The sequence below is a fragment of the Callithrix jacchus genome, chromosome 2 (assembly GCF_049354715.1).
Source record: "Callithrix jacchus isolate 240 chromosome 2, calJac240_pri, whole genome shotgun sequence".
Classification (NCBI taxonomy): Eukaryota; Metazoa; Chordata; class Mammalia; order Primates; family Cebidae; genus Callithrix; species Callithrix jacchus.
Genome location: NC_133503.1, coordinates 13,712,347 through 13,734,407, shown reverse-complemented (window position 1 = coordinate 13,734,407; position 22,061 = coordinate 13,712,347). Strand labels below are relative to the sequence as shown.

Below are 22,061 nucleotides of genomic sequence, written 5' to 3'. Positions count from 1 at the left end.
CATTTCCCGAGTATTCTTAAAATAGATGAGATTTTATTTTTACACACTTGACCCATACCTGTACACACTCACAGACTCCAGTAAAAGGGAGCTGGAGTTTAAGGCTTTCACGCATCCTTATTTCTATGCATGATTGACTCTTTCCACCTAAAAATGTCTGTTTGCTTACTTCCATATAGTCCTAGATTTTCATCCAGTGGGTTAAGTCTGCCCTTAACTATACTGAATATTAATTACTATCTTAAATTTTAAATAAAAAGTTTCCTAATGGAACTTTCATTGTTGATGCTTTGACCACTTGGAGTACAAAGCTAGGAACTACATTTCACTTAACACCGTTTCATTTTTTAAAAAGCCACTAATAATTGTATATCCAAACTACAGTGTAAACACAGAACACACCTCCAAATTATGCTTGTGAATTAAATGTTTCACTAAAGAAAAGTTTACAGATTTGCTTATTTGTGACATACATTTGTAGATTTCTCTAATCCTTTAAATCAAAAGAAAAATGAACACCAATTAAAAAAAAATCAGAAAAAAATTAAACCTAATGGAAAATATTCTCTTCCATTAATGTCGGAATCACCAAAAACAGACAATAAAATATACACATAAAATTGAAAATATCATGATAGGTTTACAAATGCACACAACTTTGAGCAAAGCTTTACAAATCCTTCATACCATACAAAGCAAATGAGAAAATAATGTAAATTCATTCCTACCCCAAACCTAGTTCTCAGGAGAAAATTCGCAGGAAGAGAGGTATGAATAGTTTCACAGAATACATTTTCAAGAACTTTTTAAAAACTGAAACTCTAACACCCAAAACAAGGTAAACAGTGTCCTTAGCAGTTAGCACTGTTAATAAGTCTCAGATACACAAAAATCAAGTTCCAGAGGGCAAAGCATTTAACACATTCCATAACGAGCACTGTTGTGATTCATATAAAACAGAGTTCTCTCCAATTTCTACACAAACTGCTCTTAATGTACCTAATTAGATGAACAATGAAATCAAGTTTCCCTTTTCGGCATTTATCTAAGATGAACTACATCTTAGTTGCAATAAAGTGTATGAAATATTTAATAAGAATGTATGAACATATAGCCAAAATAAATCGTGAAAAAGATAAAAGACTTTCATCTTCTAACAACCCATTTTTCTAAAATGAAAATAGCTTTCCAATGGGGAAAATATCTGTGGTGGAAATATGACTCTCAAGCAGTGCTGAAGTTTTTCGCATCGATACATGATTATTTAACAGAAACTTAAACAGCATATACAAACGTTATGTTGCTTTTTAAGCTGAGGAGGCAGTATCTAGTGATCTGTCAAAGCCAATTTGTATTCATGAATTATCCAAAGACCCACAACGCAGTCACCTCTTCTTGAGTCTAAACAATCCTTCCCTCAAACAGAAATCCTGTACTGTCAATCCTCTAAGATTGCAGTGATTGAAAAGCCTTTCCAAATCTTATCAAAAGACACTGTTGCCGCTCTTAACTCTAAATTACACCGCTGTATGTCAGTGTTCAGACTCCCAGCACCAAAAAGGCACTGTATATATATGTATATATTTTAATAGGAAATACTTACTTTAAAAGACTAACCCCTTTGTATGTACACTGACTTGTAGGAAATGTTGGGGATGTTTCAAATCAAGGCAAAGGAGCCATTAAAGATAAATTGTCTTTCATGATATCTCACCTATCTTCCCTTCTGTATTGTTTATAATGTAATGTGACATATCTTCAGAGCATTTTCACCAGGGAAACTAACCATAATTAGAGCATTTAATGACAGTGAGAAAATGTGTTTTGCATACCATCTCACATATCTCCCCTTCTGTATTGTTTATAATAAAATGTGACACATCTTTAGAGCACTGACTAGGGAAAGTAGGCATAATTAGAGCCTTGTAAGGCAAGTGTTTCCATGAGAAGGACACTTAACCATCCAGAACTCATGTGATCCTCCTGCTTTAGTGTCCTGTAAGCCAAAGAAGAGAATGAAAGGGTCAAGAATGTCCATTTTCTCCCCTCTGGCAGCTGCACTTTTACTCTGTATGAAGGATTTTAGTAAACAGGCCCTTGATCGAACAACTATAACAAAAAGCCTAACTAACACATATCAATCTATGAAGCAGCATATGGACCTTTTCTTCTCTAATACTATTGCTAACAATTATAATTTCAAATTCTGTTTTAAAAACCTAGATATAACACTCTTTCCTATGAATGGGCCCCTCTTTTACTTAAAGGCCAAAATTTCACATAAATTGGGACAGGAGAAAATTGATAGTACACTAAGTCCATCATGGATAGGGCTTCAAATCCAGTGTCTTCAACACATTATTAAAAGTGGCTTCTGGTTTTGATTCGATCCAAGCAACATGAACAGTTTTTAAACTATCCTGAAACACGGCAGTCAAACCAGAAAGGCCCTGGTAGGTAAAGGACTCTGTAGTTCATTTTTATGGCAAAAGTCTCACTCCACACAGTTTTAAGTATGACATTGGAAATCAAAGTTCGAGGTTATAGCACAAACCAAGTGTGGACTTTTATATTTAGGAAAAAACACAACAAAACAGTTCTGCTCATTTACAAATGAGTCAATTAGACAAAGCAGCAACTTCTGAAGCAGGACTGTCCATACAGCAGGGACCCTCAAGAAGCAATAAAGGTACATACAACGAATCTGTATACAGAAATTGTATTCAGTTTTAAAAGAAAACGAGGACTTTAGACAAAGCTTTACCCTGTAACAGTCAATCTGTCCAGCTTTAAACCAAATTCTGAGAGTAGCCAACTTCTATTTTTCAGCAGCTGGCAAGAGCACCCTCAATGAGTTCTGCTGACATTTCTATTTTCATCACCCCATATGGTATAAAACAAGACCAATCTAGACTCCTTGACAAGCTGCATGTGGTCATTTGAGTTTTACAAATGGTTTCTCTGTGGTATGCCAAAATCATTCATGTGTTCCCTCCAGATAGCTTTACTGTAACATACAGCAATGTTTATCCTGGTTAGTGAGTCTTCTACAAACAGTCAACCAATGCTGTATGTTATGGAAACCAAGCTATATGCAATTGAAACAATCCACAGGTTCTAACCTGGAAATACTAGGAAAACAATCTGGACGCATTAATCACAGCAGTATGAAGATCTACCATATAAAGAATGAAGTGAATGGCTACCCTAATACAAGTTTCACTTTTCTGGAACCTACAGGCCTGTCATTCAAGTCAATGACAGCAGCTGTGGCTTCATCCCGAGACCCAAAGGCCACCATGGCTTCACCTGTGGGTATACCCTTTTCACTGTACTTTAAACACACTGAACCTGGGATTACTTGACAGCCATAAAAGAAATCTAAAATCTCATCAATAGACACAGCAAAGGGCATGTTCTGGACTTTAATTACTGTCGGTCCTGGTTTTCCAGAACTAGATGCAAAGCCAGGGGGACCACCAATATGGATTGGGCCAGGGCCAGGCCCAAAAGCTGGTGGCCCACTCAAATGCCCAGGGGCATTTCCAAAACCAGGAGGGCCACTTCCAAAGCCAGGGGGACCACCAATATGGATTGGGCCAGGGCCAGGCCCAAAAGCTGGTGGCCCACTCAAAGGCCCAGGGGCATTTCCAAAACCAGGAGGGCCACTTCCAAAGCCAGGGGGACCACCAATATGGATTGGGCCAGGGCCAGGCCCAAAAGCTGGTGGCCCACTCAAATGCCCAGGGGCATTTCCAAAACCAGGAGGGCCACTTCCAAAGCCAGGGGGACCGCCTAAGTTACCAGGGCCATTTCCAAAATTCTGAGGGCCCCCTCTAAATCCCGATGGCCCACCTAAGTTGTTTGGTCCACCTCCAAAACCCGGAACCTCCAATCCTAGACCAGGCAAACCACTGTTTCCAACTGAAGGCATACCAGGCCTAGCATCACCAAAGGCCCCTCCTAATCCTGGAGGAGGGATTGGTGGCCCAAAGGCATTTGATCCACCAAAATTACCAGGAAAGTTAAATGGAGGCCCATTGTCAGCTTCCTTTGATGCTACGGTCAGGAAGGCATGCTCTTCACCTCCGACACTAGGTATTCCTGCACTGGGCATTCCTGGAACAGCAGGATTACCTGGCACAGACATCTTCAATCCCTTTTTCTCTTGGGCAGGGGGATTTTTCTCAATCTCTCTCATATCTTCTAGGGTAGCTACATGAACAAAAGCTTCTCTCCCATTAAGTTTTTTACGGCATAAGCGTTCAGACTTACGTGCATCATCTTCATTTTTAAACTGAACCAAGGCCTGTCCCAGACCTTGCCCATTGTTATCAACAAGAACTTGTACAGCATTTTCATCCACTGGGATTCCTTCTAGGCACTGAAGAGCATCCATCTTGATAATGCTGAATGGAATATTTGTTATGTGGGCACAGACCCTGGCAGAGCTGACATCACCCTCTGGGTTTAGTATCATTTCCCTCTGGTCACAGCTGAAGTTCTGCGGTCTTTTTTGAATCATAGCTATCTTTTCTAGCATACCTTTCTTAGTTATTGGATGAACTTGAGTAAAGCGATTGCCCATGTACTGTTTATGATGACACAGAGCAGCCTTATAGTCAGCCTCATTTCTGAACTCTACAAAGGCTTTACCAGTTGCTTTCCCACTGGGTCCATAAGCTATATAAATGCCATCTTCCACAATATCCAGCTTTTTAAAAAAATTAATTACATGTTTGTTTTCTGCTTCAAACGGTAGCCCTTTCAAGTAAACACAAAAACCAGCTTCATGTGGTGATCTTGACCTTGATCTTTTCTACCCACAGGGCGATTTTGACCTGGGAAGTGTCTGAGCAGGGGGATGAGCTTGTCCAGAAGGTCCCATATTTTGCTTAAAAGTGATATGGCCTCCAGCAGCTACCTACTGTCTCTCTGTGGCAGGGCTAACTTCCACATAGTGTTGAATCATCAGCATTTGGATTCGTGTCAAAGTTTCAAATGTAACTTGAGGGGAGAGAAACTTAACCAGTCCATTCCCATTATTTCAACCTACATGATCTTTCAACAAATGCACTGCATCAACGCGGAGCCCACGGAAAAAAATCTGACATCATTTTCCATTGCAGAGAAGGGCATTCCATGCACTCTGACATACAGATCATCAGGGTTCATGGGAAGTGGCTTCACACTGCTCTGAGAGTTCATCTGGATAGGGTTAACAGGATTAAATGGACCCAGAAACATAGGGTTCAGGTTATTGTTCAAATTCATAGGTGCTCCAGAGCCATTCATTCCAGCAGGTAGAGGTGCCACAGGTGGCGGATTCAAGGGTGGCATACCCGACATGGGCGGCAGTGGGGTCATGGGTGGCACGGAAGGAACTGGGGGAATCGAGGGCACAGGAGGCAATGTAAGTACTGGAGGAGGAACTGGAATTGGGAGAATGGATGGCATTGGTGGCAGAGATGGCATCACTGGAATTGGAGGAATTGGTGGCAGTGGGACTGTGTTCATTGGAGAGGCTGTGCTTGGAACAGTTGAGCTAAACGTCGGGCTCCCAAAGGAAGCCCCCATATTTGGAGGAGCTGTTCCTATGCTGGCTGTGGAAAATGTCTGTACGTTTTTGTTGCTTTCATGAACAGAAGTGGTGGCAGTAACTATACTGGGCGAAGGACTGTTAAAAGTTGGATACTGTCGTAGGCAAGTTTACCCTGCCACTCATTCCTGAGCTAGGTGGTGGTCCTGATCTACTGGCATTTGCTGGTGGTATATCTAAGTTGGCAGTTTCAAAACGCCTACGACTCAGTTCAATCATATTCTGCATTTCCGTTTTACTATGCAACAATAGTGTTACTTTTGACCCTTTAATTGTACCACCTGCACGCATCGTACCAAGCCTTGCATCTTCATCAGTGGCAAAAACGATGAAAGCCTCACCCAGTTCATCCCCTACAATATGCATGCCCCCATCAGGAATGGTCAATCCAGAGAAGTGGCGAATGTCCATGGTCCCCGCCACAATTGGGCGACCTTGCAAACGGATGACCACAGCCAGGCTGCGCTGAAACCACACAGGCCTGATAAAACAAGAGATGTGTTTTCTTAACAAGAAGTAGAAGCCAAGTCAATCCTGTGGGCAACCAATTAAAATCAACTTTTAGACAGGGAAAGCTGCGCGGCACCAGAACCCAGACCTGGAATTACCCCCCGCGCGCCGCCCCGCGGCCGACAGCCCCAGCCCGAACGGCTGCCCAGAGCCCACCGCAGCCACCACCTCCTTCGCAGCTTCACGAAAATCCTTGTAAACTGTTATAAAAGTGACTTTGCTACGAGAGACAGGTTAGGGAACAATTTTTTTTTTTCCTGTCTGTTAATTGTTTATTAGTGTGTACCAGTTGTACAGGAAAGTCGATTTTGGAGGGTATCATGGGTTCAGTCACTGTCGTACGATCATCTCTGTATCTTCCTTTAAAATTGCCAAACTTGTGCATTTACTCCAGCTGAACCCTGGGGTTTTGGGTAAAGTCACTGACTGTGATCATACCATCAGGACCAGTTACTTCCTGTTGAGTGTAGCTTAGCATCCGGCTGAAGTGTGATGCTGAGGTCTGCGCATCCAGTTCAGCAGTACACGGGTAGAGAAATTAGAACGTGCTGAAAGGTATCGGGGCGGCCCCCCATCGTGCTCACATAAGACCTCACACAGTGTCCTGAGAGTTTCGGTGATGGTAACTCCCAGAGCGCTGGAAGCAAGGGCTAAGAACTTTAGCCACTAAATCTCCTCCGTGAAGCAACCCGCGTTCATCACAATAGTAAACATCTTTTGGTAGATTCGGCGCCTTCCACATCGGGGTCAGCTCATCTGCATGAAGATCAGTCTGCCCGCAACCCGAGAATGCAGGGTCTTTGACAGCTCAGGCCTTAGTCCCGCCCCGTTACACGGACCGACTTGCTCAGGCTGCTCCCTTGCCGGGTAACTCTCTCCACCGCACAGGGCCTCAAAATAGCCAGCTGCGAACCGGAGGAGGTCCTGCGGCTGCGCCAGGATGGCAGCCATCGTGAATCGCCTCCGCGTGTGGGAAAACGCCGGGGGGATGGTTGTTTGCTCATCTGGCTGAGCCATTGATTGGGTGATCTCAGGCTCGCTCCCAAACAGGCTGTCTGGCTTCAGGCGATACCTGGCACCTGACCTCAGGCGAGAGATGTGGGGAGAGATCCAGTGCCTCCCACCCTTGGCAGAAGGAGACCAGTAGAAGCTAGGCGGGGAGGCCAACAGCCGCCGGGGGAACAGCAACGGCGGGGCACGACCGCCGTTAGCATTAGGACCGTGAACGCTCCGCCTCCGCCAGCTTGGAGGTGACGCTGATGCTGCCAATCTGCACACAGCTTGAAAAGCAACATCTGAGACGTGACCCAGCTCCCCCTCTGCCTGACCCTGGGAGAGGAGAAGGAACTCAGCAGATAATGGGATCTTGCTTGAATTTGAGGTGATTTCAGTTAAACTTGAACAAAATGAGACTTTGAGGCAAGTGCCAACTCATGGAGCAGGTCTTCATTCATCCTGGATAAAGCTATTTAGTAGATGTTGAGAAATTCTTTTTACAAAAGGAATTAAGGGAGGAACGAGACAAATCTTCCTTACAGAGAAATCTAAATAAAGTAAGTCAATGCAACCCCGTCCAGGAGGTGGAGCTTAATATCTCTTTTCTTTCCTCCCTATATAAGAAGAGGAGAAGAAAAATAGTTCTATGATGGAGAGATCTGGCAGCTGCCACCTTAGCCAAGTGATCAAGGTCAACACTATCTGTGAGGTAGGAGTCTCAGGTCTTCTTCCTGGGAACCATCACCTCAGGATCCTCATGTGAAAAGCATCAGACTGACAATAGGTGGACATCCTGCAGAAAACCTGACGGGTACTCCTCAGAAGTTAAGGCCGTGACACAGGGAGAGATGGAAGGAAGCTTTGACCTGAGAAGACTGTAAGAAAAGAACAATGTAGAATCCCAGAGAAGATCACGTAACAGAAAGACACAGCTGTAAAGTTGTGAAATCTGACTAAGGTCCAGGGTTACCAGTAAGGTACTCAGATCTTTCTTACTTTTGATGAATTCCTGCGGTATTGGAAGATGCTCGATTTAAAGTGTGAGCTATATGGAAACTCTTTGGGATGCTTTTATAAATCTAAAATTTTCTAAAACTTTGAATAATTAGCCTTTGAATAATTAGTATAACACTGGGAAGCCATACTGTACCAAGGGGGACCTTATGAGACTATCTAAAATGACAGGAAGGAATTATTGTATCACTGACATTGTTTTATATTTTACTATCTCCTACCAACTCTTCTCCAAAATAATTCTGTGCTAATCCATTGCATCTGGTGGGAAGATGCAGTGTACTTGACTGCCCCAGGTATGGTCAATGAGAACGTACTTTCTGTGAAGAATCTTAAAACAATAAAAATCGAATCAATAGCTGAATCAGTCAAGTGGAAGAAAGGATATCAGAGACTGAGGATTAAAAGTAAAGCATGAAGGCAAGATTAGAGAAAAAAGAATAAAGAGAAACAAACAAAGCCTCTAAGAAATATGGCACTATGTGAAAAGACCAAACCTACATTTGATTGGTGTACCTGAAAGTGATGGAGAGAATGGAACCAAGTTAAAATACTCTTCAGGATATTACCCAGGAGAACTTCCCCAACCTAGCAAGGCAGGTCAACATTCAAATTCAAAAAATACAGAGAACACCACAAAGATACTCCTCAAGAAGAACAACCCCAAGACACATAATTGTCAGATTCACCAAGGTGGAAATGAATGAAAAAATGTAAGGGCAGCCAGAGACAAAGGTCAGGTTACCAACCAAGGGAAGCCTATCAGACTAACAGCAGAGCTCTCTGCAGAAACCCTACAAGTCAGAAGAGAGTGGGGGCCTATATTCAACATTCTTAGAAGAATTTTCAACCCAGCATTTCATATCCAGCCAAACTAAGCTTCATAAGTGAAGGAGAAATAAAATCCTTTACAGACAAGAAAATGCTGAGATTTTGTGATGATCAGACCTGCCTTACAGGAGCTCCTGAAGAAAGCACTAAATATGGAAAGGAAAAACTGGCCACTGCCAATCACATACCAAATTGTAAAGACCATTGACACTATGAAGAAACTGCATCAACTAATGGTCACAATAACCAGCTAGCACGATGATATCAGACTCAGATTCACATATAATATTAACCTTAAATTTAAATGGGCTAAATGCCCCAGTTACAAGACACAGACTGGCAAATTGGATAAAGAGTCAAGACGCATCATGTGCTGCATTCAGGAGACCCATCTCATGTGCAAGGACACACATAGGCTTAAAATAAAGGGATGGAGGAAGATTTAACAAGAAAATGGAAAAAAAAAGCAGGGGTTGCAATCATAGTTTCTGATAAAACAGACTTTAAACCAGCAAAGATCAAAAAAGACAAAGAAGGGCATTAAATAATGGTAAAGGGATCAGCGCAACAAGACCTTAGCATCTTAAATATACATGCACCCAATACCTGAGAACACAGATTCACAAAGCAAGTTCTTAGGGACCTACAAAGAAACTTAGACTCCCACACAATAATACTGGGAGACTACTGAGTACCCGCTCAGCCAGGAGACTCCCACCCAGGTGGTGCTGAAAGTGACGAGAGGCAGACACTCAGATTGAATAACGAAGTGGGTCTGTCGGGGTACCAGCAGCCTATCGAGCTGAGACTCTCAGGGGCTGACAGCATCCCAGGCTGAAGGCCCCAAGTAGACTCTGACCCATGTATTTATTCTCTTAACAGGTGATCATTATTAATAAACAGGTGTTCTGTATTTACTTAACTCAAAAATAGTCCAAGTAGGCAGCTGTTACTCACTTACCACTAATTACAAACTAGAAGATGGTCTCCACAAGGGAGCCATAGGGGCAGGGTAAACTTACTGTTTCTCAACATCCTCCCCCTTTTTTGTTTTAACAAAGCTAGGTAAGCCAGCACTGCTCTATCCTGGTGAACCATTTCTCAGAGAATTCTGGATCTACACCTGCAGACTTCACAGAAACAAAACAGATCAATAACATAATCACAACAGCAATCAGATCCTCCGAGTGTTTTCATCCCAATTTTAGCACGGCAATCCATCAGCAGCTCTCCCAAACACCTCAAAGTCTGACTAACTGCCTACTCTTACATTTATTCCTTAAGGAATTGGGACCCAGAAATCTTTTGGGAAATGGGGCAAAGGTCATTCTTCTGTAAATACTTCCGGCTGAAAAGGGGCATCGAGGGTCTTCTGGGTCCCCTCTCCTTGCTTGCTGTCTAAAGACATTTCCAGGTGATTTTTTTTCTCTCCTGATTATGTTCAGTCTCATTACACCTTTAGAATTAATGAAGTCTATCTGCAACTTTCCCACCACCACAAGACATGGGAGGTTTAACACACTTCTGAATCTAAAGAGCTTTTATTTCTTCTAAACTTCTAATGAATGTAGGGTCCAGCCCTACAGGGTCCTGTAAGCCCCTCCCTGCTGGTGTGGAGACAAGAAACTGAAAATAAAAACACAAGACAGAGATAGAGAAAAGAATTTGGGCCCAGGGGTCCACTGCCAACCAAAATGCAGAGTCTGGCAGTGGCCCTGAGTGCCTGGACACTCTGACTTTTATTGAGAACAAAACAGGGGGAAGGGTAAGTAGGGTGAAGTAATGGTGGTCAGTGATAGGGTCAGGTAAATCACGTGTCATGGAGACAGTGGCTCGGGATTTTCAAGAGGCCGAGGTGAGGAAAAAACTTAAGGCATGAGCACTTTTTTCAAACTTGTCAAGAAATAACAAGGTCACTAAGATTTATGTTACTAATTCTTATCTTTTGAGAGAGGAACCAGGTGCAGAAACAGAACACAAAAGTAGACAGGGAACGTGACTACTGAAGCGCAGCATCACGTAGAGACAGTTAAGCCCCCGGATGCCTGCGGGCCTCCCTGACAGCCGCCAGGCCTCGCACAAGAGCTTCAAAGAGCAGAGTTTTCTCCTAACTCCCCCAAGGAAGGAGACGTCTTGGCCATCTTGGATATCTCCTTCCCTAGCTGGCTAAACAGCAGGTGCTTTCACAGCGCTGGCACTGCCGAACAGCCGAGGCGCCCTCCAGCGTGGACGTGACTGAGGGCTTAGAGCATCTTGCCTTAGGGTCACCTCTTTCCAATGCCACTTCAGTCCCATACATCTTAACCTGAGACTTATTAGTAAGATTAAAGATTATATCATTATATATATATATACACACACACACACACACACACACACACACATATTTATGATTACATGTGAATAGCTATGTGATTATTTATTATATATAGGAATAGCTATGTAACTATATCTCTAATTCTTTTCTAATCATATATTTATATGAGAGCAGACTGAGGCCTCACACCCTTGCCTCGGCTTCTTCGGGGTTTTCCTCCCACAAATGAGTAAGAATTAGCGCCTGATTCTCTATTATATTTTTTCCTTCCTAGACTTTTATTGGTTTTGGGGCCATAGGTATTTTTCAAAGTTTCTTTGTCTTCAGCTCTTAACATTGGCCATACTATTTTTGGTCGTGGTTCTATTAATCCCCATCTCTCCAGACGATAGAGTTGTTAATCTCAGTATGCATGAATTCTAAATAATTGTAGTTCTTTATCCACCATCTGAATTCATGTTACTACAAGAGGACTGACCGGTGCAATCGATGCTAAGTATCCCCTTAGGGGACCAAGAAACAATAATAATTCCACAGGAACTGCTGCGCAGCACCTCAGCCTCTATCACAACACAATCTCTCCAGATTAACGTTTTTAACCTAAGGGACCATTCTTTACTTCATCTGTATTCAGGGTTTGATGGCCGAAACATTGCTTTCCCTAGATTATTACAGAAAATACTAAGGCCAGAGATCATATGTCAATAAAGGAAGGAAAGAATACATGCCCCCCAAAAAATAAAAATAAACAAATTAAAAAAAAAAAGAATGCATGCCCAGTATGTGAAACTCCTACTTCTGCCCCAGCTCCAGAAAGACTCCCTGAATGGCGATAACCGTCATCATAACCGCCATAACCGGCTCTCCTGCAAGCTTCATGGTTTCCTCCACTACTTGTGAAAGCTTCTTAATTTGACCCCGAGTCCTTGTGATGTTTGGCATGTTCTCCTTGTGGGAACAGTACTCCACCTTGATGTGAGTCTCGCCATCTCTGTGACTGAGGGTCCTCTGCAAGTCTTTTTGGCATCTAGTTCACAGTATGGCTTTAAATGCTTGGATGGTACCCACACTGGTTGTTGATTTGGAGCTGAAGAAACCCAAGCAAATCCTCTCCCCCAGGTTATTACCTTACCTCTTTCCCAATCTTTTGTGAGTGGGTATCCCCACCAGATCAACTGCCCTAAGTTCTCCTCCCCAGGTTGCTTTATCCCCTTGGCAGGCTTAAAAAATTCGAAGCCAGCAATGCCAGATTTAACTGCATTTGTGGGCCTCTATATTCTTTGTCCCCTCCTTGTAGTTTCCATAGCTGCTGCTTAAGGGAAAGGTGCATTCGCTCCGCAATGGCCTGTCCTTGAGATCATAACTGGAGAAGGCAAACCGGGCTGTAAAGTTCCCATGGGTTGTATCGCGGCATTGATTACTTCAAGCTTTATTAACGTTCTCCATTTCCCCGATTTCCTTTTTATGACAAAAACAGGAGAATTCCATGGTGGAAATGTGGGAGCAATGTCCTTTTTCTAATTGTTGCGTAACTGAATTTTCCAAAGCCTCCAGTGTTTCTTCTGTTAGCAGCCACTGCCCTATCCATATAGATTTGTCATCCATTTCAAAGCGATAGGCTGTGGAGGCTTAACAATGGCCATCAGCAAAAAGAATATCCTAAGTCCTGATGAGAATTTTGTCCTTTAATTTCTAAAGATTCCCTTGGACTCTGCAAATTTTTTTCCAATCCCATCCCAGAGGCACATAGCCCTTATCCTGCATCATTTGGTGGCCTGGGGGACTATATGATTTTTCAGGTATTAAAACCAGAGCTTCCCATTGCTATAACAAATCTCTTCCCCATAAATTAACAGGGATTTGCATTACAATAGGCTGAATAGTTCCAGGCTGGCCCTCAGGCCCCTCGAAGGTTAAAATGCAACTGCTTCGATGTACTTCAGAGGCCCGTCCTACTCCCAGCACATTGAACTGAGCATTTTCCATGGGAGAAGAAACTGGCCAATACTGGAAAGAAATGATAGAAACATCTGCTCCCGTACCTTCCAATCTTTTACATTTCTTTCTCTGAATCATAATCTCACATGTAGGACATTTACCAGTAATTTGATTTACCCAATATACTGCTGTCTTATCTGGTTGTACCTCCAAATCCTCTTGTTCGTTTAGTTCCACTTTTTCCTGTTTTCTCAGATGGTACAACTAAAAGCTGTGCTATGCGTTCCCCAGGCTCAGCATTCCCAGGCGTGGAGGAAGACACTCCAATTCGAATTTCCCCTATAAAGTTCGCATCAATAACTCCTGTATGAATTCTAACTCCTTGAGCAGTAAGACTAGATCTTCCTAGAAGTAAACCTACGATTCCAGGGGTAAAGGGCCACAAACTCCTGTAGATATTTTTTGCAGTTGCTCTCCTGGCAAGGTGCTTACTTTTTGAGAGCTGCGCAAATCTGCTGTGCTCCCAGTTGTGATGGGGAACAAGCATTGTACAGGGATGAGGAAATAGCTCGTAGAGACCCCGGTTTGGATCAGGGCCTGAGATGGACCCCTCAGCCCATTTCCCTACATCAGATTTCATTCCTTGTCAAATTTTGAATGACATTGATTTGCCCAATGCCTTCCTTTTCTAGATCTGGGACATACTCCAGGCTCAGTACCCTTTCGCTTTAAAATATGTAAAGGCCTTGTTTTTTGTCTCTTCCTACATTCCTTTCCTGTATGACCTTTTTTCCCACAATTGTAATACTCTCCAGGAAAAACCACATCCTTTTTAAGTCCAGCCATAGCTTGTGCCAGCAAAGCAGCTTTATGCAAATTTCCCCCATTCCATCACATGCCTTGATGTAATCTACAAAGTGAACTTTCCCTTTAAGTGGCTGCAAAACAGCCTGGCATTCAGAATTAGCATGGTCAAATGCTAGGAAGCATAAAACAATATCCTGAGCCTCTGTGTCTGATACGGCCTTTCTCACAGCTTCTTGCAATCAAGCTATAAAGTCAGCATATGGCTCTTTAGGCCCCTGCTTAACAGCTCTAAAGGAAGGGTTTTTTTTACCCCCCCCCCCCCACTTCCTGATGTAATTTTCTCCCAAGCTCTTAAACATACTTTCCTAATTTGCTCTCTGACTAAATCGGCCATAATAGCTTGTGCCTGCAGAGAAGCCCCTGCACGAGTCCCTGTAAGCTCTTCCATGGCAATATTAATCGCAGGCTAAACATTAACATCCATATTAGCTTGAATATTAGCCTCGTCAGTCCACCCGGTCTTAAACTGTAAAAACTGAGAAGGCAAACAAGTTTGGGTTAGAGAATCCCAGTCTATTGGAATCAGCCGGTAAGAAGTAGCTATGTTCTTTAATAATCCTAGCACAGAGACCCAGGCACATACTGGCTGAAAGCCTGTTTAAACTCCTTCAGCAATTTGAAGGGAAAGGGCTCAAAAGCAACCCGTACTTGCCCCTGCTGATCTTGACAGTGTACAACAACTGAAAATTGCTTTGCCTCCAAATCTCCCTCTTTTCTCGCTTGTTGAATACTGGTTTGGATGAAACCTGTTACCGTATTACACACCACAACAGGAGCAGCCAATTTCATTCTTGAGGAAGCTTCCAACTCCTTTAATGGAGACATACCGGGAGGAACTGGCCGTCCGACAAGATACTGAGTGGGGGGCTGACAGGCACACCCTTTCCTCATTTGACTTCTCATTTTTTGCTCTATAATTTCTTTACATACTTCCTCACACTCCCTTTCCTCTCCTGAATCTTCTCCTGAATCCTTCACCTCATCTTTTGTCTGAAACAGCTCCAGGGCAGAAGGCACCAAAGCCCAAAGGGACCACACTGGAATATAAATATCCTTTTCTCCTTCTCTTTGTGCCTTCCTTAAAGCAGTACCCAGTTTTCCCCATTCTTCTATGCTCAATGCTCCCTGCTCAGGCAACCAGGGACAAAATTCCTCAACCACATCAAAAAACTGTGTTAAGCTGTCAGTACCACCTTTAATTCCTCTTATAAGCAGCTGACAAAGCAAACCAGAACCAGCTTCTCGCTTGCTCAACCCTTGTCCCATGTTACCCCAATATTACCAAGCTCCCCCAGCTCACCCTGGGAGATTTTTTCAGGAGTTCTCCGGCTAATTCCGAACTCCCAACTTACCCTGGGAGATTTTTTCAGGAGTACTCAGGATATCTTCAGCTTAGCCTCTCCTCTCTCCACTGTTCAGGCAACTCTTCATCCCAGGTTCGAGCCTCACATCTGGGTCTACATACCAAGTACCAGCTGAGCCTGGAGCCCACCACCCAGGCAGCAGTAAAGGCAATGAGAGGCAGACACCCAGATAGAACGGCAGAGTGGGTCTATCCAGGGCGCCAGCAGCCTACTGAGCTGAGAGCCTCCGTGGCTGACAGCATTCCAAGCTGAAGGCCCTGAGCACATTCTGACCCAGGTATTTATTCTCTCTTAACAGGTTATCATTATTAATAAACAGGTGTTCTGTATTTACTCATAACTCAAACGTGTTCCAAGTAGACAGCTGTTACCTGCTGACCACTGATTACAAACTAAAAGGTATTCTCCACAAGGGAGCCATGGGGGCAGGGTTAACTTAATGTTTCTCAACAGGAGACTTTAACACCCCATTGTCAGTATTAGACAGATCAATGAGACAGAAAATTAACAAGGATATTCAGGACTTGAACTCAGCTCTGGACCAAGAGGACCTAATAGACATCTACAGACCTCTCCACCCCAAATCAACAGAACATACATTCTTCTCAGCACCACATTGCACTTATTCTAAAATCGACCACATAATTGGAAGTAAAACACTCCTCAGCAAATGCAAAAGAACAGAAATCATAACAGCCTCTCAGACCACAGTGCAATCAAATTATAACTCAGAATTAAGAATCTCACTCAAAACCACACAATCACGTGGAAACTGAACAATCTGCTCCTGAATAACTACTTGGTAAATACCAAAATTAAAGCAGAAATAAATAACTCTCGAAACTAATGAGAACAAAGATACAATGTACCAGAATATATGGGACACAGCTAAAACAGTGTTTAGAGGGAAACCTGTAGCACTAAATGCCCACAGGAGAAAGCAAAGGGTGTCTAAAATTGACATTCTAACATCACAATTAAAAGAACTAGAGAAGCAACAACAAACAAATTCAAAATCTATCAGAAGACAAGAAATAACTAAGATCAGAGGAGAACTGAAGGAGATAGAGACATGATAAACCCTTCAAAAAATCAATGAATTCAGGAGGTGGTTTTTTTGAAAACATTAACAAAACGGATGGACTGCTAGCCAGACTAATAAAGACAAAAAGAGAAGAATCAATTAGACACAATAAAAACTGATAAAGGGAATATCACCACTGATACCACAGAAATACAAACTACTATCAGAGAATACTATAAACACCTCTATGCAAATAAACTAGAAAATTTAAAAGAAATTGATACATACCTGGACACATACATCCACCCATGATTAAACCAGAAAAAAAAGTCAAATCCCAGAATACACCAATAATAAGTTCTGAATTTGAGGCAGTAATAGCCTACCAACCAAAAACAGCCCAGGACCAGATAAATTCACAGCTGAATTCTACCAGATGTAAAAAGAGTAGCTGCTACTATTTCTTCTGAAACTATTCCAAAAAATAGAAAAAGAGGGATTCCTCTCTACCTCATTTTATGAGTCCACCATCATCCTCATACCAAAACCTGGCAGAGACACAACAAAAAAAGAAAATTTCAGGCCGATATCCCTGATGAACATCAATGCAAAAATTCTCAATAGAATACTGGCAAACCAAATCCAGCACCACATTAAAAAGCGTATCCACAACAATCAGGTCAGCTTCATCCCTGGGATGCAAGGCTGGTTCAACATATGCAAATAAATACATGTAATTCATTACATAAACAGAACCAATGACAAAAACCACGTGATTATCTCAATCGATGAAGACAAGACCTTTGATAAAATTCAACACCCTTTCATGAAAAAAATTCCTCAATAAACTCAGAATAAAAAGTGCTAGTTATGACAAATCAACAGCCAAAATCACATTGAATGGGCAAAACCTGGAAGCTTTCCCTTTGAAAACTGGGAAAGACAAGGATGCCCTCTCTCACCACTCCTATTCAACAAGTATTGAAAGATCTGTCCAGGGCAATCAGACAAGAGAAAGAAATAAGGGGTATTCAAATAGGAGGAGAGGAAGTCAAATAGTCTCTGTTTGCAGATGACATGATTGTGTATTTAGAAAACCCCATCATCTCAGCCCAAAATCTCCTTAAGCTGATCAGCAACTTCAGCAAGTCTCAGGATACAAAATCAACATGCAAAAATCACAAGCATGCCCTATACACCAATAACAGACAGAGCCAAATCATGAGTGAACTGCCATTTGCAATTGCTACACAGAGAATAAAATACCTAGGAATACAACTTACAAGGGATGTGAAGGACCTCTTCAAGGAGAACTACAAACTACTGCTCAAGGAAATAAGAGAACAGAGAACACAAACAAATGAAAAAAATTCCATGCTCATGGATAGGAAGAATTAATATCATGAAAATGGCCATACTGCCCAAAGTAATTTATACATTCAATGCTATCCCCATCAAGCTATCATTGACTTTCTTCATATAATTGGGGAAAAAACTACCTTAAATTTCATATGGGACCAAAAAAGAGCCTGTATGGCCCAGACATCCTAAGCAAAAATAACAGCTGGAGGCATCACATTACCTGACTTCAAACTATACTACAAGGCCACAGTAACAAAAACAGCATGGTACTAATACCAAAACAGATACATAAACCAGTGGAACAGAACAGAGGCCTCAGAAATAATGCCACACATCTAAAATCATCTGATTTTTGACAAACCTGATAAATACAAGCAATGGGGAAAGGAATCCCTATTTAATAAATGGTGTTGGGAAAACTGGCTAGTCATACGCATAAAACTGAAACTGGGTCCCAGCCTTACATCTTATACAAAAATTAACTCAAAATGGATTAAAGACTTAAATGTAATATCTAAAACCATAAAAACCCTAGAAGAAAACCTAGGTAACACCATTCAAGACACAGACATGGGCAAAGACTTCATGACTAAAACACCAAGAGCAAATAGCAACAAAAGCCAAAATTGACAAGTAGGATCTAATTAAACTAAAGAGCTTCTGCACAGCAAAAGAAAGTATCATCAGAGTGAACAGGAAACCTACAGAATGGGAGAAAATTTTTTCATTCTATCCATCTGACAAAGGTTTAATATCCAGAATCTACAAAGAACTTAAACAAATTTACAAGAAAAAAACAACCCCATCAAAAAGTGGGTGAAGCATATGAACAGACATTTCTCAAAATAAGACATTTATATAGCCAACAAATATGAAAAAGCTCATCATCACTGGTCATTAGAAAAATGCAAATCAAAACCACAATGAGATACCATCTCATGCCAGTTAGAATGCTGATCATTAAAAAGTCAGCAAACAACAGACGCTGGAGAGGATGTGGAGAAATAGGAATGCTTTTACACTGTTGGTGGAAGTGTAAATTAGTTCAACCATTGTGGAAGACAGTGTGGTGATTCCTCAAGGATCTAGAACAAGATATGCCATTTGACCCAGCAATCCCATTACTGCACATATACCCAAAGGATTATAAATCATTCTGTTATAAAGACACATGCACACGTATGTTTATTGCAGCACTGTTCACAATAGCAAAGACTTGGAACCAATGCAAATGCCCATCAATTATAGACTGGCTAAAGAAAATGTGACACATATACACCATGGAATACTATACATAAAAAAGAATGAGTTAAGGTCCTTTGCAGGGATGTGGATGAAGCTGGAAACCATCATTCTCAACAAACTAACACAGGAACAGAAAACCAAACACTGCATGTTCTCACTCATAACTTGGAGTTGAACACATGAGAAAACACATGGACACAGGGAGGAGAGCATCACAGGGCCTGTTGGGGGTTGGGGGATAGAGAAAGGATAGCATTAGGAGAAATACCTATTGTAGATGACCGGTTGAGGGGTGCAGGAAACAACCATGACACATGTATACCTATGTACAAACCTACACACTCTGCACATGTATCCCAGAACATAAAGTATAATAAAAAATTTTAAAAGGTAAACAAAATTCTAGAAATAAAAAATTGAAGCAATTACAAAATAGTTGAAAGCTCTAATCATAGACTAGACCAAGCAGAAGAAAGGATCTCAGAGCATGAATATAGATCTTTTGAATTAATCAAGCCTGGCAAAAGTAAAGCTATAAAATATTTCCTAAAACTGAATAAAGCCTTTGAGAAGTACAATGTCCAAACCAGTCACTCATAAGTGTTCCTGAGAGACAACTGAAAGTAAAAAGTCTGGAAACGCTATTTGAGGAAATAATTAGGGAAAATGTCCCTAGTCTTCCTAGAGACTTAGACATCCAGATGCAACAGAATCACAGAACTCAAGGAAGATATAATGCAAGACAAATGTCACCAAGCCATGTGGTCATCAGACTACCTGAAATCACTATAAAGAAAAAAATCTTAAAATCACCAACAGAAAAATGTCTAATTATCTATAAAGGAAGTCCCTTGAGACTATCAGTGGGCTTCTCAGGAGAAGTCTTACAAGGCAAAAGAGATTAGGGTCCTATGTTCTGATTTCTTAAAGAAAAAAAATTATCAAAAAATGAATTGAGATTAAGGTCCTATTTTCTGATTTCTTAAAAAAAATTTTTTAATAAATTTGTATCCTACTAAACTGAGTTAATAAATGAAGAAGTAATGTTTTTCCCAGACATGCAAACACTAAAAAAATTTATCACCACTAGACCAGCCCTCCAAGCATAGCTCAAAGAAGGTCTAAACATGGAAATGAAAGGTCAATCGTTACCATCATAAAAACACACAGAAATATAAATTTCACTGTATTAGTCCATTCTTGTACAGCCATAAAAAAAAAAATCTGAGATTGTGTAATTTATAAAGAAAAGAGGTTTAATTGGCTCACAGGTCTGCAAGCTTTACAGGAAGCTGCTGCAGGCATCTGCTCTGTTTCTGGGGAGGCCTCAGGCAAGTTACAATCATGGTAGAAGGTGAAGCAGGAGCTGCTACTTCACGTGGCTGGAGCAGGAGAAAGAGAGAAGGCAGAGGTGTCACACACTTTTAAACAACCAGATCTCACAAGAACTTACTATTACAGTAACAGCATCAAAGTAGACGGTGCTACATTATAAGAAATCACCCCCACGATCAAATCACCTCCCAACAGGCTGCACCTCCAACACTGGGGACTATAATTGCACATGAGATTTAAGTGGGAACACAGATCCAAACCATACTGCTCATAGACATTACAAAACAGTTACACACTTGAAACGAAAAAGCAACTAGGTGATAACTGCTATTAAGTTGGGAACAACATTAACATTTAATGTAAATAGATTAAATGTTCCACTTAAAATACATAGATTGGTGGAATGGATTAAAACATAATCCAACCATATTCTGTTTACAGAAAACTCACCTATACTTAGATAAAACAGACTTTATATCAACAACAATAAACAAAGGCAAAGAAAGTCACTATATGATGATAAAGGAATCAGTTTGATAAGAAGATATCAATTATATGATGATAAAGGAATCAATTGACAAGTATACAATCCTAAATATATACACATCAAACCAGAGCACTCATATTGAAAAACAAATGCTACTAGACCTATGAAAGAATGTAATGAGAAATATATTCATGGAGGGGGGTCTTAAACACCCTGTTGACAGCACTGTACAGATCACTGAGACAGAAAATAGGAAAGAAACACTGGACATAATCGTGCTCTAGACCAAAGGGACCTAACAGATATTTATAGAACATTCTACACAACTGCAGAATAAACATACTTTTCATCAATGCATGGAATATTTTCTAAATTATGCTATATGTTAAGCCAGAAAGCAAGTCTTAATAAATGTTTAAAAATAAAAATCCTATCATGTGGGATTACATCAAACTCAAAACCTTCTGCAAAGCAAAGAAACAATAAAAAATAAAAATAAGGCTGGGTGCAGTGGCTCACGCCTGTAATCCCAGCACTTTGGGAGGCTGAGGCGGGCAGATCACCTGAGGTCAGGAGTTCGAGACCATCCTGACCAACACAGTGAAACCCCATCTCTACTAAAAATACAAAAATTAGCCAGGCGTGGTGGCATATATCTGTAATTGCAGCTACGCAGGAGGCTGAGGCATGAGAATCCCTTGAACCTGGGAGGTGGAGGTTGCAGTGAGCCAAGATCATGCCACTGCACACCAGCCTGGGTGACAGAGTGAGACTCCATCTTGAAAACAAACAAACGAACAACAACAGCAAGAAAACTCAGTAACCTTAATTGATCCCTCAAATATCCATTCTATCCTTTTTTGTGTTTTTTCTCCTAAATGTCTTTGTAGACCTTCATGCAGTGCAGATTATCCACTTACTTTTTAATGCAAAGAACTCAGAACTGAATACATTCTCCCAAGTATTTGATCAGTAAGAAAGAGGTCACATATATTACTCCCTCTCTTCTAATGCAGCCAACAGTGTCATCTTTCTGGCTGTCACTTCACACTAGCATTTCATACTTACTTTCTGGTGGACTAAAAGCTCAACTTCTCCATGCTCTTCCTGATCACTCCAGCCCATTAGGGATCTCCACACACTTCCCTTTTATTTAAGTATCTGTATACTTC

At 41.4% G+C, this 22,061-nt stretch overlaps 2 pseudogenes; both read right to left on the bottom strand.

The window, feature by feature from the left end:
• Positions 1 to 4,794: 4,794 nt before the first annotated feature.
• Positions 4,795 to 6,209, bottom strand: LOC108589137 (RNA-binding protein 12-like; annotated as a pseudogene).
• Positions 6,210 to 6,359: 150 nt separating this feature from the next.
• On the bottom strand, positions 6,360 to 7,298 carry LOC144580417 (ropporin-1 pseudogene; annotated as a pseudogene).
• Positions 7,299 to 22,061: the final 14,763 nt, after the last annotated feature.